General features: G+C 34.8%; 1 protein-coding gene across 2 annotated transcripts in view; it reads right to left on the bottom strand.

Annotated features, from left to right (window-relative positions):
• Positions 1 to 19,285, bottom strand: part of RGS7 (regulator of G protein signaling 7) — a gene marked incomplete at both ends in the record, with an annotated part of 646,678 nt that overhangs the window by 129,176 nt on the left and 498,217 nt on the right. The window lies entirely within an intron of this gene.

The raw sequence follows: 19,285 nt of genomic DNA, 5'->3' as shown, positions 1-19,285 counted from the left end.
TAATCATGCTTCCATGGCATTTACATGTATTATCTTATCCAGACCCTTAAATCAACTGTCTCAGAAAGGAGGTACTGATGGTAATAGTGAAACCCAAAGAGCCTAAGTCCACTCCCAGGGCCATAAAAATTATAAGTAGGTGAGTCAGAGAGTTCTTGGGCCATCTGACACTTAATAACCAGACAATATGCTCTGGTTACTCATATTGTGACACAGATTTCAGTAGGGAAGTCATCTATGTCTATGTTAACTACAGTGGCCTAAGGCATAGAAATGCTAGATGGAGACCAGGACCTCTAAGCAAATTTCTATAAAGTTCACCCAAGGCTGTGCCAGTCACTTTGGAAAGAGGCTGTGGAACTATTCACTTTGATAACTTCTCATGTAACTGTGCCCTAGACAGGCTGCCAGGTATATCATTAAAAGTCCTCTCAGGGTACTGTACCGCCTTTGGGCAGGATTTAACCTTCAAAAAGCACTCAGCAATTGCTAAGTCATGTCCCAGTGATTCCATTTTGTGAAGTCACTCTTGACACATTTTAACTCCAAGGCATTTCATTTGGTGGTTTGAATTGAATAGTCAGTCAGAAGAATTCTAGTTCCTTCCTATAAATTAAGCGGAGATATTGTTTTTCCCCAGCTGGTAAACTATAGCTAAAACAGAAATATGTTTAAGATGGCTTTGCAGTTCTTGCCCTTTGCCTCTCCCTCCAGGAAATCAGCCTGATGAATAGTACAAGAACTTGACAAATCACACGGTAATCTGGGAGTACAGTGTGTTATCACTGTTACTTTTATTATAATAGCTGGGAGCTGGCCAAACTTTACAAAGAAACCAGGAAGCAACAGTAGGAGACTGGGCAGCCTTAGGATAATATTTCTAGGCTTGCAGAGAAACTTAACAAGAACCTGACACCTCAAACTTAGCATGAAAGCATAGCCCAGGTCAGTCACAGAAAACTTATCTTGCCAAAATTTGTTCCATAACAATGATAGAAATGTAAAGGCATAGCACATTTGGTATATGTCCTTAATAGCCTGAGAAAAGTAGCAACTATTCAATAAGTTATTGAAAGTCTTTATTGAATGCTCTGTTAAGTAAGAATTCAGCAGTCTTCTACTCATCTAACTTTTAGTGTGTTCTAAACTTGGCCAATAACTTGTGACATTGGCTTGGCAAATCCTGTCACTCTCTGGAACTCAGATGCCTCCTCTTTAGCTGAGATGGTCGAATTGGATGATCTCAGGTTCCCTGCAGCTCTGAAATTCCATTACTGGGGAAAGTCATGGTTTAACCCTGACATTGACATTCTGAGGCAAGGAAGAGTTGTAGCGCATGCAATTGCTATGCCAACAGAAAATTCAGAACCTAGCCAGGTGCTCAAGTTTACTCTCTTGCTTCACTTTCTCCATGGTTCCCATGAGGACCTATTTCTAGTGTGATTTAAAACAACCTAAATCTCCCTTCTATTAAGAGAATGTAGAAACAAAATATTAAGTCCCCCTACCCTCTCCTTGCTCAAGGAAAATATGAAATCAGATATGCAAATTTCCCTTTAAGCAGGTTTTAATTAAAGAAAACAATTTTTGGGGGGAAAATCACTTGGACTTAGAAGTAGTCTTATTTCAGCTTTATGCCACAAAAATTTCTGTTACCTAACCAGAGAGTCATAGGATATAGAATATTTACCATTCAGGGTGTGAAGGTTCTATCTCTAACTTCCTAGGCTGAGAAAATTTCAAGGACCAAAAACTGAGTGAACAGTAGTCTGCATGCCCCCAGCCACTCTATATTAAAACAATGAAAAAATAATGCCTCTCTTGTTGATATGTGTATTCACTAAGACTTTTTTTCAGCTTTAATTGCTAGACTTGAGATAACTGAGTCTTCATGAAATAGTATTGCTAATTTGTAAAATGCATTGCCTATTAGTATTTATTTAAATTATAAATGATCTCACCAATGATCTTTGTTATTTTTAAATTTTCCCTTCCATTCTTTGATCTTCAAAAAAGTCTCCATAAGGAGTGTGAATTTGTTGTTTTTTTCCTCATGGTTACCATGATTAACTATTTTTCTTTAGTAAAACTTTAAATGAAATAATGTGCTTCCTGTAATTATTAAGCCTAAGCAAAATGGGAAGTTTTGCTTGTACACTGATACTGTCAAAGCCAGTTACCCCCTTTTGATTCCAACCCCACCAGGTAAAAACTCCACCTAAGCCAGAATATTTCTATCCTGATCCAGGTCCCAAATAAATCACAGTTACAATTTTTAATACATGAAATTATAATTACAAAATTGTAATTACAAAATTGTAATTACAATAACCAAATAACCAGTGAATAACAACAACTACAATTTTCTAAGTACTTCCACTGTATTGTCACTTGAAGAAAGGCACCTGATTAAGTGATTCAATTAATTCACAACAAAGTTAGAAGTCGTACTTGGTATATCCAAGGAACTGGTACTGGGAGAGCTTGTTAATCCAAACAAATCCCCAAATCCATGATTCTCAAAACTAGGCCCACAGCCCACTGCTCTAAGGCTCTTTCTGAAGGGCTGTGAAATGACCCAATGCTATAAGTGTTTCCTTCAGTCTGCATCAGGATATGACAAGCAAAAAGGTTACACTAAAATTTGAAATTCATAAACTAAAATTAGCCCGTTAATAGAATTTACTGTGGTCTCTAATTCAGATTTTCCTGGGAAGTCTTACTGTCACATGACACTTGGCAATGTCACAAAGTTTTGAACACATGTATCCATGGATCATTGGGATTCCAGTCATTTTTGAAGAGGATATTATAGCATCTGCAGTGTTGTTCTGAGTTGGTCATGATTTTCAGTGACTTTAAATTGAAAATTAATGTTTATTTTATATTATCACCACTATTTAGATTGTTATAAATTACTTAGTTAATCCCACGGTGTGTCATGATGTATATTTACATCAATGGCATTCCAAGACAATAGGTTTCCAATAATTTCACAAAAACATGCATACATTACAGTTCACATATGAGTTATCCATATTCCTTTTTCTGAAACAAACATATCTATTCCACAGTTTTTCCTATACAGTGCCATTTTATTGTTATTGAGGGTTTTTTTCCTACCTAAAACTTACTTAGGGTAAGATAATGGGGCCATAGAGTCTTTTACCCTACTAAAATGTGCCATAATCAGTTTGAAATTCAGTTCTAAATGATAGCACGGATGGATGGGAAATTATTATTCCAAAGGGTATTGCCTGTTAAGAATCAGCACACTAGAGAGAGGAAGAAGTGCTAGATTCTGGGCTGAATTAGGAATCCTCTGCTCTTTCTTACTGTATCCTGGGCAAACATCTGTAGAAGATGCATTGTTCATCCTACTTTTTCTAATCTCTATCCTTTCATTAAAACATCCCTTTATTTTCCAAATAAATCCATCTTTCTTCCATATTGAATGACATACCACTAACCCTGCATCATCATTTCCATCTACTGAGCAAGCTTGCTTTTTCCGTTTTTTTCTCTCTCATTCATTCATTCATCCATCCACCCATCCATCCTTTTCTATCTTTTCACTTCATTGCCAAATATTTGGGAAAACAGTTGGAGCTTATCAGCTTATTACTGCCTTTGTTTCCTAACTTCCCATCCCTTCACAAATCTGATCTCCACATCTCTTACTCATTCTCTTTTGCTGGTTCCTGTTCTGGTAATTTGTCTGTAAATGTTGATATAATCTAGGTTTCAACCTGGGTCCTCTATTTGACTCACTGTGCAGGTCCTTCCTGAATTATCTTGTGCATAACAATGCCTTTAACTATCATATCATTGCATAGGCAGCTGCATATTGGCCACATGTAGCTAAACACCCAGCTAGCTATAAGTCTTATAAATGCCACCATGGTATGGCGTAACTGAGAAACACCCATGCCCAGTGGATCATGAAAGAAAGGCAAGTACAGTAGAATGGGAATAGCATAAAACTCAGTCAGAAGTCCTGAGTTCCAATCCTGGCTCTGTCGTTTTTAGCAGCAGGGTAGATTCTTTACCTCTCTAGTTCTTTGTTTTTTCTTGGTTTTGTTTTTTTGTTTGTTTTGTTTTGTTTTTTTCATCTGTAGAGTATGGCTAATAATACTCTGAAGACTTCCTGAGAGGGATTAAAGCAAATAATGTATGTAAAGTTATGATATAAGCTGTTAAGTGTTATTCAAATTTCTGATATACCATTATTTAAAATGTAGTTGAACAACAGTTCCCTCTGGGATAATCACCCATTGGGGTCCTGACTGCTGTGCCATTCAGGGGTGCTGGGAGCTGCTGCCAGGAGGGGAGGGTGTGGGGTATGCACCCAGCATTGTAGCTCCCAGACACAGGCTGGACAGTGCCCTGGGGTCCCTGACAGGTACCAGTGCACTACAATAAATGCAGCTCATGAAAAAAAAAAAAAATGTAGTTGAACAAACAGGAATGATCATTCAAAATGAGAGAAAATGTAGAGACACCAGAAATACAAATATCAAGTTAATCAGACTTGGTAAACTAAATAAATAATGATTGCCCGTTTTTCAAACTATAGTGTACATCTGGAAGAGCTAATTAATAATGCTAATTCTCAGGTTGAAGTTTCGGATTCAATTGGTCATGAAAGAGACCAGGAATCTGCATTTTAAAATCATCACAGCTGATGCAGACAAATCAGGGCCACACTTCAAGAAACAGTGAGGGCTTCCCTGGTGGCGCAGTGGTTGAGAGTCCACCTGCCGATGCAGGGGACACGGGTTCGTGCCCCGGTCCGGAAAGATCCCACATGCCGCGGAGCAGCTAGGCCCGTGAGCCATGGTCGCTGAGCCTGCGCGTCTGGAGCCTGTGCTCCGCAACGGGAGAGGCTACAACAGTGAGAGGCCCACGTACCGCAAAAAAAAAAAAAAAAAAGAAAAGAAAAAAGAAACAGTGAAATATAAAGCACTTGAGAGATAGCAGGTCCTAAAAATTCCATTCTCGTGACTTGCAAAGACACAGAATTAGTTCCTTGTTGGGAATTATGTTGCTGATTTTGCTTATTTAAAATTGTAATGTATTTCAATCCTTCCAAAATTGGTCTTTCCATACAAAAAAAATCATCCCTCATCCACCTGCAATACACATACACAAACATGAACACAATATATTTACATATGTATATCATACATAGCACAGTTAATGGAAGATTTTCCCTGCTTAATATATGAATAAATAATAATGTAAAGATACAAAATAACAATGCTGACATTAGGCAGTTAAGAATTGAATACATTTTGCTATAAAATATCAAATATGTCAAATATGTTTCTCTTTTTTCATATCATTATTGGTAGCTGACAGGAAGAAAAGACTCATAAGGAAATGTAAGGATGGAGCCAAACCAGAAACCAATAAGTAGCACAACTCATGAGGTATGAATCTTCTCAATAGGCTTGTTTCACCACTTGGAGAGATAAGCAACATGATACTTCCAAGCTGGTGGCTTGGTTAACTGCAGTTATTTTCAGTACAACAGACAGCATTTCTAGAGATTGAGCTTATAAACTAGGCTGGTATTTCAAAGATATTAATATAGCCTTAATTTTATTTTGTAGATTCTATGTTTAGGACTTATTTTAATTTTCCATCTGGATAACTATATGTGTATTTTATGTAGGCATGATGCAAGTATACATTTGTAAACAAAAAGAACAAAGAGTGTCATTCATTATCCCCTTACACAAAGGGTTAAGTGGCAACCCACTGCAGTTGCCCACAGACAGTGTGCCCTGAGGGGAATTCAAGATGGAAAAATAGGATGAAGCATTCTGTGCTTTGAACATACAGGCTCCTAGATGGTTAAGATGCATGTCTAAGGAAGAATTTCAATGACCCCAGATTCTTGCATCTTCCTGTACATAGAAAAGCACTAAAATAATTAACTTGAGATATCTGCTTTTTGGGATTAGCAGTAATCATTTTATGCTTGACTACATGCATTTCCCAGCCAGAAATTCATATATATATTGGCTCCTCCCCTACCTCAGAGTAGTTTCTCAGAGCTATCTGAGAGGCTGTCTCCTGGGCTCTAGTCCTCAGTAAGGTCCATGGATAAAACTGAAACTCATTGCTCTTACATTGTGTGTTTTTTATTTCAGTTGACACATACAATACATTTAAATGTTTGTGCAGGATAGAAAGCCCAGAGATAAACCCATGAACATATGGTCACCTTATATTTGATAAAGGAGGCAAGAATATACAATTGAGAAAAGACAGCCTCTTCAATAAGTGGTGCTGGGAAAACTGGACAGCTACATGTAAAAGAATGAAATTAGAACACTTCCTAACACCATACACAAAAATAAACTCAAAATGGATTAAAGACCTAAATGTAAGACCAGACACTATAAAACTCTTAGAGGAAAACATAGGAAGAACACTCTGACATAAAACACAGCAAGATTCTTTTTGATCCACCTCCTAGAGATATGGAAATAAAAACAAACAAATGGGACCTAATGAAACTTCAAAGCTTTTGCACAGCAAAGGAAACAATAAACAATACAAAAAAACAACCTTCAGAATGGGAGAAAATATTTGCAAAAGAAGCAACTGATACAGGATTAATCTCCAAAATATACAAGCAGCTCATGCATCTCAATATCAAAAAACAAACAACCCAATCCAAAAATTAGCAGAAGATCTAAATAGACATTTCTCCAAAGAAGATATACAGATTGCCAGCAAACATATGAAAGGATGCTCAACATCACTAATCATTAGAGAAATGCAAGTCAAAACTACAATGAGTTTTGTAGTTTTGAGTTTTACTCAAGTTTTATTCAAGTTTCCTTAATTAAATTTTTAAAAATTTTCTTATATTATCCCTCATACCTGTCAGAATGGCGATCATCAAAAAATCTACAAACAATAAATGCTGGAGAGGGTGTGGAGAAAACAGAACCCTCTTGCACTGTTGGTGGGAGTGTAAATTGATACAGCCACTATGGAGAACAGTAAGGAGGTTCCTTAAAAAACTAAAAATAGAACTACCATACGACCCAAAACCTAAAAAAAAAAAAAAAAAAATCGTTCTGATGAACCCAGGGGCAGGACAGGAATAAAGATGCAGGCATAGAGAATGGACTTGAGGACACCAGGAGGGGGAAGGGTAAGCTGCGACGAAGTGAGAGAGTAGCATTGACATGTAGACACACCCATATGTAAAATAGATAGCTAGATCAGCTCTGTGCTTTGTGACCACCTAGAGGGGTGGAATAGGGAGAGTGGGAGGGCAACGCAAGAGGGAGGGGCTATGGGGATATATGTATAATATAGCTGATTCACTTTGCTATACAGCAGAAACTAACGCAACATTGTAAAGCAATTATACTCCAATGAAGATGTTAAAAAAAAAGTTCAAATTTAGAGAGGGATGTAACAAGTCATAACTAAATCACTGTAATATTTTATTTTCTAACTCACTAAAATTTGTATCATCCTTAACTAAAAATTCTAAGTTTATGTGTAAAGTCCATGGAATGATGTTAGCAAACTCTCAAACCAAAGGGCATTATTAATATGTATTTACAAATGGCATTTGAAGAAAGGACTGCTTCAATCAATCACACATAACTATGGATACTGGAACTATTTAACTATTACAGATGATCTATTTATCTTAAATAATTAAATAAATTTGTGTGCAATATTCATATACATATGTAAAAGCATATAATATTTGGGAAAAAGAGTAAATAAGGTGTCTTAATATTTGCATAAGTCAGGTAAAAACCAAACCATTTAATGGTTTATTCCTTTTGTAAGCAGCTCTTGCAGAAAATTGCCCTCAGGAGGAAGCCTCTTTTCTTGTCACTTTAGGAAAGTTATATTGTAATTAACTTTTAAACCAGGCACCCCCATGCTCTACTCATCTCTGGCACAAGCACACCTTTCAAATCTTTTTTTTTTAAATTGGAATATAGTTGATTAACAGTGTGTTAGTTTCTGCTGTATGGCAAAGTGAGTCAGTTATACATACACATATATCCACTCATTTTTTAGATTCTATTCCCATATAGGTCATTACAGAGTATTGAACATAGTTCCCTGTGCTACTCAGTAGGTACTTATTAGTTATCTATTCTATATATAGTAGTGTGTATATATCAACAACAATCTCCCAATTTATCCCTCCCTCCCCTTTCCCCCTGGTAACAACTTTCTTTCCTACATCTGTGACTAAATTTCTGTTTTATAAATAGGTTCATTTGTACCATTTCTTTAGATTCCACATACAAGTGATACCATATGACATTTGTCTTTTTCTGTCTGACTTACTTCACTTAGTATGATCATCTCTAGGTCCATCCATCCATGTTGCTGTGAATGACATTATTTCCTTCATTTTAATGGCTGAATAATATTCCATTGTATATATGTATCACATATTCTTTATCCATTCCTCTTTTGATGGCCATTTAGGTTGCTTCCTTGTCCTGGCTGTTGGAAATAGTACTGCAATGAACATTGGGGTGCATGTATCCTTTCAAATATGTTTTTCTCCAGATATATGCCCAGAAGTGGGATTGCAGGATCATATGGCAGCTCTATTTTTAGTTTTTTAAGGAATCTCCATACTGTTCTTCATAGTGGCTGTACCAATTTACATTCCCACCAACAGTATAGGAGAGTTCCCTTTTCTCCATGCCCTCTCCAGCATTTATTGCTTGTAGATTTTTTGATGATGGCCATTCTGAGCAGTGTGAGGTGATTTCTCTAATAATTAGTGATGTTGAGCATCTTTTCATGTGCCTCTTGGCCATCTGTATGTCTATTTAGAGAATGTCTATTTAGATCTTCTGCTCATTTTTTGATTGGGTTGTTTGTGTGTTTTTTTTTTTTTTTTATATTGAGCTGCATGAGCTATGTGTATATTTTGGAGATTAATCCCTTGTTGGTTGCTTTGTTTGCAAATATTTTCTCCTATTCTGTGGGTTTTCTTTTCATTTTGTTGCTGGTTTCCTTTGCTGTGCAAAAAATTTTAAGATTAATTAGGTCACATTTGTTTATTTATTTATTTCAGAGGTGGATCAAAAAGGTTCTTGATGTGATCTATGTCAGAGAGCCTATTTTTTCCTCTAAGAGTTTTATAGCATCCGACGTTACATTTAGGTCTTTAATCCATTTTGAGTTTATTTTTGTTTATGGGGTTAGGGAGTGTTCTAATTTCATTCTTTTACATGTAGCCGTCCAGTTTCCCCAGCACTACTTATTGAAGAGACTGTGTTTTCTCCATTGTACATTCTTGCCTCCTTTGTCATAGATTAGGTGACCATAAGTGTGTGGGTTTGTCTCTGCATTTTCTATCTTGTTCCATTGATCTATATGTCTGTTTTGTGCCAGTACCATACTGTTTTGATGACTGTAGCTTTGTGGTATAGATGGAAGTCAGGGATCCTGACTCCTCCAAGTCCTTTTTTCTTTTTCAAGATTGCCTTGGCTATTTGGTGTCTTCTGTGTTTCCATACAAGTTGTAAATTCTTTCGTTCTAACTCTGTGAAAAATGCTATTGGTAATTCAATAGAGATTGCATTGAATCTGTATATTACTTTGGGTAGTATAGTCATTTTGACAATATTGATTCTCCCAAAGAACATGGTATATCTCTCCATCTGTTTATGTCATTTTTGATTTCTTTCATCAGTACGTTATAGTTTTCTGACTATAGGTCTTTTGCTTCCTTAGTTAGGTTTATTCCTAGGTAATTAATTAATTAATTAATTAATTAATTTGATGTGATGGTAAATGGGATTGTTTCTTTAATTTCTCTTTCTGATCTTTTGTTGTTAGTGTATAGAAGTGAAACATATTTCTGTGTATTAATTTTGTATCCTGCAACTTTAATCACAAAATACCTTGCCTAACTTGTCAGTTCCGTAGATCAAAGAAGTAGAAGTGAAGAATACATAATTAACAGATGACCATATCTCTTCCCTGCTTCCCTTTCAGTAATCTCCTGATCTAACTCTGTGACCAAACTGTGTGAAAAGATAACATCTAGAGGAAGATCATGAGGAGTCCACAAGCCTGCACACAGTGGAGGACTGAAATGATTCTGACCCCCATCTCAATAATTACCTGAGATTACTTCTCTGTTTGCCTTTAAGAGTGTTTATGGCTGAGCAGAATTTTTGGAGGTGGTTTTTGGGGAGTGCTGAGTCCAACATCTCCCCAGATTGCTGGCACTCTCATTAAAGGCACCTTTCCTTTCTACTGACATTTGTGAGTATGTAATTGATTTTGTAAGCAGTGAGCAGCAGGACCCAATTCATTCAATAACATTTTTATCAGTACGTTTTGTGTCTTGAAATGACAAAAGCTTGGGACATTTTATAAAGGAGAACAATTTGTGCCAATATTTGTATTTTTAAGATGTCATAAATGCTTTAGCTGTAAAATTAAAAATGAATAGTCTTAGAAAATAAATTAGTTCTGTTTATTGAGTAAATGCATTTTGTTTTTAAGACATAATTTGTTGTTGTTTTTGCTAAAACTAGTTCATGGTGAATATTTAGTTTATAAAATAGATTATATTACCAATATTACCTTTTATAACTACAGTAATAAAATATTAAATATAGATTTTCATTTTTATTAAAAGAGATGTATGGGAGTCCATCATTTCCACAAATTAGATTACTGCAAAGTGGCTGGATCAGTAAAGATTTTCATTTTGTTCATTTTGTGGTTTAAACTTTTAATTATTCCAGATAATCTGTAATTTTGAATCATGATGGGACTTTTCTGGTAAGATGTGACTTTTTATTTTTCTTTCTGAATCCACCTCTGATTTTGATCCAGGGCACATCAATTTAGAAATGACCACTGATCATGATAGCTTTTGGGAAAAAATGTTGGAACATAACATGGAAATTTTGTTCTTTACAGGTTTATAGTAGAACATATATAAAACTTAAGAACATGAAAGGCTTACTAGAATTCTGCTTAAACACACTTTTATCTTGTTTCTCTGCCCTTATATCATTTTCCAATCGAGAGTGCCAGGTTTCTCTCCCTTTCCATTCTAGGCCAGCTCCAAAGCTGCCTACAGGGAAATCAAGAGGAAAACAACAACCTCAAAAGACACTAATGGTTGCTTTTCAGATACTCTCCAAAGCCCAGTGGGAAGGGAGAACACATAGAGCAGAAAGAAGCAACTTTATGTTTTCCATTTCTCTTAGATGTTGGCTCAGAGACCATCCCAGGATTAAATACTGAAGAAAAAAAAAATGAAAGAAAAGCAGATACAAAGTAAACAAAAACAACAAGCTTGGTCATGATTTGTTCATTTTTCCCCCTATAAAAATATGCTCTCTGACTGTTGGTCCATCCTATAAGTAGCTTGGAAATTGTTACTGCTGAACAAAATAAAAACCAACAATTCTTCCAGAACTGTGAGAAAAAAAAAATTTTTGTTGTTGTTTAAGCCACGTAGTCAGTGGCATTTTGTTATGGTAGCCCCAGGAAACCAATAGACATTAAAACCACAGATCCAGGAAACTCATATAACACCAAGCATGATTAATACCAAAAACACTATACCTATATATATCATATTCTAAATGCAGAAAACCAAAGACAAAGAGAAAACCTTGAACAAAGCTGGGGTGGGAGTAGGAGGGAACACCTTACATATAGAGGAGAAAGGCTAAGAATTACATCAAATTTTCATTTAAAACTCTAGAGCAATCTTAAAAATGTAAAAAGAAGTATAATTGATATACTTAGACATGAGAGAAAATTGAATCATAAAATGCTCAATTAAAATCAGGGAAGGCAGAAAAAGGGTGGAAGAAAAAAGATAAAAATAAAGGAAGACAAAGAAAAAGGGAAATGAATAGAAAACAGTTACAAATATGATATATATTAATCCAACAATAATAATAATCACTTCTTGTGGGAATGGTCTAAATATAATAATTAAAAGACAAAGACTGTCAGAGTGTACTAAAAACTGGATCTAATTATGTGCTGTCTATAAGAAACCCACTTTAAATATAAAGACACAGATTATAAATAAAGGGGAGGAAAGACATGTCATGTTAACACTAATAAAGAGAAAACAAGAGTAGCTAAATTAATTTCAGACAAAGTAGACTGCAGAAAAATATTATTAGGAATAAATAGGGGCATTACATGATAAAGGAGTTAATTCTCATGAAGACATAAAAATCCTTAATGTTTATGCTCTTAACAACAGAGCATCAAAATACTGGAGGCAAAAACTGAGAGACTTAAGGAAAAATAGACAAATAACTATTATAATTGAAGAATTCAACACACATCTATCTGTAATTGACAGATCCACTGGGCAGAAAAATCAGTGAAGACATAGTTGAACAGAATAGCACCATCAATCAACTGGATCTAGTTGACATTTATAAAATACTTCATCCAACAAAAGCTGAATATACAACCTTCTCAAGTTCCCAGGTAATGCACCAAAGTGGACCACATTCTAGGCCATAAAACACACTTTAACAAATTATTAAAAGTAGAAATCATACAAAGCATACTCTCAGACATCAATGGAATTACGCCAGAAATTAATAACAGAAACACAGTTAGAAAGCCCTCAAATGACCTCAAAAGCCACACATGTAAATAACATATAGTCAAAGAAATCCCAAGAGAAATTGAAAACTATTTTTGACTAAATGGCAATAAAAATACAACTTAACCAAAATCTGTGATGCAGTGAAAGCTGTGCTTAGAGGGAAACTTATAGCATTGAATACATATATTAGAAAAGAATAAAGATCTAAAATCAATTACCTAAGCTTCCAGCATAGAAAACAAAAAAAGAAAAAGAAAATATTAAATCCAAGGTAAGCTGAAGAAAAGAAATACTAAAATTTTAGAGCAGAAATCAATGAACTAAAAAAAAAAAAAAAAAGAAGTCATGAACTTGAAAACAGGAAACCAATAAAGTAATTCAACAAAACGAAAAGCTGGTTCTTTGAAGAGATCAATATTAATAAACCTCTAGCCAAACTAAAAGAAACAAGAGAAAACACAAATTACTGACATAAGAAATAAAAGAAGGGCTCTCACTACTGATTCCATTGATTTAAAAAAGATAATAAAGGGATATTATAAATAACTCTAGCTCACAGGTTTGATAAACAGATAAACCTGGATAAAACAGACCAGTTTTTTGAAAGACACAATCTACCAATACTGACACAAGGAGAAAAAGATAATATGAATAGGCTTACATCAATTAAAGAAATTTAATCAGTAATTGATAACCTACCAAAACAGAAAGCACAAAGCTAATATGGTTTCACTGGTGAATTCTACCAAACATTAAAATGGAAGAAATAATACCAATTCTCCACAATTGCTCCCAGAAAATAGAAGGAGAAGGAATACTTCCTAACTTACTCTATGCGGCCAGTATTATCCTAATACCAAAACCTAAAAAGGCATTACAAGAATGGAAAACCACGTATCAATGTTCTCATGAACATAAATGCAAAGATCTCCAATGGGGGGGGAGGGATAAATTAGGAATTGAGGATTAACAGGTGCACACTACTATATATAAAACAGATAAACAACAAGTGTTACTGTATAGTACTGGGAACCACATTCAATATCTTGTAAAAATGTAATATGGAAAAGAATCTGAAAAAGAATATATGTGTATATATATATATATATATATATATATATGTGTATGTAATTGAATCACTTTGCTGTACACATGAAAACACTGTAAATCATCTATACTTCAATTTTAAAAAGATCCCCAATAAAATATTAGCAAATCACATCCAACAATGTATAAAAAGAATTATACACCATAGCCAAGTGAGATTTATTCTTGTTATGAAAGACTGGCTGACTAAAAGTCAATTAAGGTAACCCATCATATCAACAGAATAAAGAAGAAAAACCATATGATCATGTCAATAAATGCAAAGAAAGTATTTGATGAAATATAGTACTGATTATAAACAAACAAAAACAAATAAGTAAATAAAACTCTCAAAAAACTAGGATTGGAGAGGAAACTTCCTCAACTTGATGAAGAACATCTACAAAAAACCTAGAGCTAACATGATAATAAATGGTTAGAAACTAGATGCATTACTGTTAAGGTGAGGAACAAAGCAAGGATGTCCCCTTGCACCACTCCTATTCAACATCTTACAAGACATTCTAGCTAATGCCATAAGACAAGAAAAAAGGAATTAAAGGTATATAGTTTGGAAAGGAAAATAGAAAACTGTCTTTGCTCACAGATGACAGATATTTGTCTGTATAGAAAATCCAAAGAAACAACTAAAAAACTCTTAGAACTAAAAAGTGATTATAGCATGTTAATGTTATAAAATTTGCTTTTCTATAAATCAGTAATGAGTAATTGGAATTTGAAATTAAAAATATGATGCCATTTACATTAGCACACAACTGTAAATAGTGTGCTAAATAAAAAGAAAAAGTACTTGGGTATAAATTTAACAAAATGAGTACTAGATCTTTATTAAAAGTCCAAATTCTGATGAAAAATATCAAAGAAGAAATAAATGGAAAGATAATCCATGTACATGGATAGGAAGACTCAATATTGTCAAGATATCAGTTATTTCTAATTTGATCTGCAATCCCAAATTCCAGCAGGTTATTTTGTGGGTATTGAAAAACTGATCCTACAGTTTTTGGAAAGCAAAATACCTAGAATATATAACATAATACTGAAGGAGAAGTACAGATTTAGAGGACTGACATTATCCAATTTCAAGACACACTATAAATCTATAGTAATCAGGAAAGTGCTGTATTAGAGAAAGAATAGATCAATGGAAATAGATCAATGGAACAGAATAGCAATAGCCCACATAAATATAGTCAACCAATATTTGACAAAGGATCAAAGGCAATTCAATGGAGAAAGGATAGTGCTTTCAACAAATGGTGCTGGAACAAATGGACATACAAGATGTTCTTCAACTTCATTCAAAGACTCAGAAGGAACTAAAGTGAATAAAGCTAATCTGAAAAGGCTCCATGCTGTGTGATTCCAACTAATAACATTCTGAAAAAGGGAAAGCTAAGGAGATAGTAAAAATAGCAGTGGTTGACAGGGGTTCAGGAGGAGAGAGGGAGAGATGAACAGGTAGAACGCTGGGAAATTTTAGGGCAATGGTAGATACATGTCATTATACATTTGTCAAAACCCACAGAATGCACAATACAAAGAGTGAACTCTCATGTAAACTATGGACTTTAGTTAATAATAATGTTTCAACATTGGATCATCAATTGTAGCAAATTTACTACACTAATGTGACATATTAATAATAGGAAAGAGTGTGGGTGGCATTGAGGTGGTTTAGGGGAATTCTCCTACTTTCTGTTCAATTTTTTGTATACTTAAATCTGCTCCAAAAATAGAAATTTAAAAAATTCTTCTCTAAAACATGGTTTTAGGAGCCACTAACACCTACTTCAAAAATAGACATAACAGGGACAGAGTCATCAAAAGTGAACAGTAAAAGTTTTAGGTGTTCTATATAGGACTATTACATAGAAATGTAGAGGCTCTATTAAAGGTCTTATGAAACAAACAACGTAAAACTTAAGTGCCAAAGAGAATGAAGTAGGAACCATACTACACCACACAATTTTATTAACGGGATGAATATTTTGGAAAGCATTTCAGTGTCTTAGGTCAAGAAACAAACTAATTTTTAGAAAAGTGAAGTTCTTCTATTTTCCCCCAAATCTTGAATTCTTAGTTTTTCAATATTATATATCATGGAATTATTAATATACAAAGATTTAAGGCATTGCTATTTTGTCAACTAAGATTTAAGACACAGACATGAAGTTATATATGCTATTAATTTGATTTTGCTCATGCAGTTATTTTAAAGTTCACTGATTTATTGTGTATTCAATCTCTCTAATTAATCATAAATTCCTTGTCATCCATCCCCAAAATGCAGTATTTGGTTATAGCAATCTTTATACCGATGTTAACTAACCAACTTAAAATCTGTCCCTGAAGGAAAAAATTACTATTTATCTCAAAGCTGCTGTAATTATTTTATGTCAGCATACAATTGCTATGATTGGTCAACCAGAACTCTAATATTATTTCAGCATGGTTTTCACAGGTGGAACTTAGTGATGTCTAGTTCTTAGGGTCAGTAAGTGGAGTCTCTCTACCTAGGCCTGAAAGACCTCACAACACCCTGGAGAAAATACAGGCCTTTGGTTGAATGTTTTCTGAGGCACAGCCATCATCCTACAAGATAATGCAAGTTCTGGACAATTTGCATTGTTAAAAGGTCCTTATGTTGAGAACACCTCTGACTTTCTGCAATTGTCATATGTTGGTCTCAGTTGGCCCTAGGATGAGATGAGTATGGCACTTGCCTAGGGGGCGAAAGTCAAGGGAGTGCCAAAAAACTCACTAATCAAGAAAAATAATACTTTAATGTAATATATGAAAAAATAAAACCGCAAAAAAATCTACAATGAACAAAATACAAAAGTATTCAATAAAGATATGCTCCAACAGGGCTAGGATTTGGGTGAAGTGAGTGACGTGAGTCATACAAGTATAGGGTCAGCTCCTGTCTTTATTGGAAATTTTGATTTCTTGGGGTTCAAGTTCTATATGAACATTGGAGATTTAACCCTCAAAAGGAGCCAGACGAAAGACATTGGTCAATGTGTGATCATCTGTAGGAACTTCAATGTGTGTGCTTAGAGATATCAGTGAACTTCCTGTCTCTCGCTTCTGTTTTAGTTTGCTACCACCACTACTGTCTCTACTTCTTATCACAGTTCTCTTAAACTTCCTCATGTCTTGGCCTCCAGCCCTCATTGCAATCCTTTTATACTAGATGATTCTTATGCAAATACACCTGAGAAGTCCATTCCCGACTCCATTTTAATTGGCTTGGATTGGAATATTTTCTTCTACTTGGGTGAAAAAATACCAGAAATCTCACACAACTTTATTTTCAAAGTACTGTGTTTTTTCATAGCCCTTTAGTCCATATTGCCTTGTCTTAGTCATTAAACATGATCAACATATTCTATTTTTCTACAAAACCAAGGTAACCATGGAAAAGTGTTTCTCCACATAAACTGACCTAAGAGGTTTATGTTCTGCAGAGGCTTCCTAGTAAGTTTGAATTGGTGATGGAAATAGACATTAGATACTAACAGAATATAAGAAACCATTCTTTAAACCTGCTTTAAGCAATAAACTCCTGTCTGCCCCAAGCTGTCTCAGAATAAACAGCCTAAGTAATCACTATTATTTCTATTGGGCCTCACATCCAACTACATCACAGTATCAACATCCTCTTTATAAGCAAGTGTTCACACTTTATAAATGTTCTTTATGTAAATGGTGGTAGAAAATTCGAAGTTGGATAATTTGAATTGCTTCTATACTTGTACCTAAAAAGAAAAATCATAGAAGACAAAGCATCATTGCCTGTAGGAGTGGAACAGTGACTGAGATCATTATCATTTCACTTCCTTTCATTTTTTCTATAACTTTTTATTGAATATATTTATTCTTCACTTGTATATAATCCAAGCAAATGAGACATAAACAGGTATATGTTTATTCAGGGGGGGAAACAAATAGAATAGTAAAGACTATGCTTATTTTTAGTTAAAAATTGCAGGCTCTCCAGGTTTCAGAAGAAAGTTTAGAAGATGATTCCCTTTGAAATGGACACCAATAAGAGCTAATGTTAAACTGAATGACATTAATAATTTTGAGATGACTGACTTTGAGGGATGTTCTGTAAATGATTTTCTGTGTAAGCCATGCCATTTTCTTGGCCTTACCACAGAAACATTAATCTACTGTGAAGTGTTGAAATATGAACTGCAATTGGGAACACTAACATATTTATGTAAAACACAAAATATGGACTGAGAGAACATTAAGAATAAGAATTTGCTTTTCTGTAAGGAAAAGAGGCAGTTTATCTGTCAGGCAATAACAACGACGACCGAAAACAATTTTGATTTATTAAGTATGAGAGGAGCAAGCTAATCTGAAAAGCGAATCCAGTTTTTTTTAGGCATATTAATTTGGGTTATTTCAACAATTTTAGAAAGTCAATATTATTATTTCTGCTTGAAAAGTGAGCAGACTGAGGCTCAGAGATGTTACATGCTTGCCCAAAGTCACACAGTTAGCATGTGGTACATCATTGTGGCAGTATCTGTGGTCAGGTCTGTCTGCCTCCAACACCTGGGTTTTTCTCCATGAGCTCCTTCTCAGGTGTCCAGGTATTTTCTCCACTAGAACTTCATACTCTTTGGTGAAATAATTCCCAGGTATCATCCCAGGTTGGACAAAATACATCACAAAGTTCTCCAACTCAGATCCACAAATCGGCAGGGTTTTTTTTTTTTTTTTTTTTTTTTTTTTTAATTAACTTCTTTCTCCAAGTGCATCAGTTTTGAAGAATGTGTACCCTGGATGAAAAAAAATCAACATTCCCACTACTGGAAAGGAATCATCTATTCTCTCTATTAATGGTTCAGTATTCTGGTTTTCAGATTGTCTTCCATAAATTATGTTAGTTTGAATCTTTGGTTGGCACCTGACCACCCTTGGATGAACTATGAAATTCAACTTTCTGAAATGACAAAAATGAGGGATGACTCCATGGGCTTTCCTATGGTTTTCTTACAAAACGTCTCTCCAGGAGCCGACAAAAGCCAGATTGCTGTGAAGTTTCTGTCTTTGAACATGCTGGCACTCTGCCTCAAATGCCTTCTCTGCCTTGTTTCCTGAAAAGTCTCCCCTCCTTTAAAATCCAACTAAGATGCCCTCAGTTCTTTTGTGAAATCACTCTGGAAATCCTCAAAGTCACTCTCTTATTCTTTTAAACTTCCATATATTTTACACATACCACTATTATATTCACTCAGCACTTCACAGCAACTCCTTCTGTATAATTCCCTTTTCTCGTCTAGCCTATGAGTTACTCAACAGTGTAGATAAAGTCAGAGTCTCCTTGTTATCCGAGCACCTACTATAACACTTTGCATTGGAACAAATCCTCAATGAATACTTGTAGAAATGACATTTAAAAACCATACATACAATATTATTTTTGAAAACTGTAGCCATCAGGAAGATGTAAGAAGATGAGCACTTATAAGGGGCCTATTTCCTTGAAGAGCTTAACTAAAATCATGGTTGTTGAACTGAGTTCATTCTAAG

This window comes from Hyperoodon ampullatus (genome assembly GCF_949752795.1).
Source record: "Hyperoodon ampullatus genome assembly, chromosome: 2".
Taxonomy (NCBI): domain Eukaryota; kingdom Metazoa; phylum Chordata; class Mammalia; order Artiodactyla; family Ziphiidae; genus Hyperoodon; species Hyperoodon ampullatus.
The sequence above is the reverse complement of the archived record's forward strand: the minus strand, read 5'-3'. Positions and strand labels throughout refer to the sequence as shown.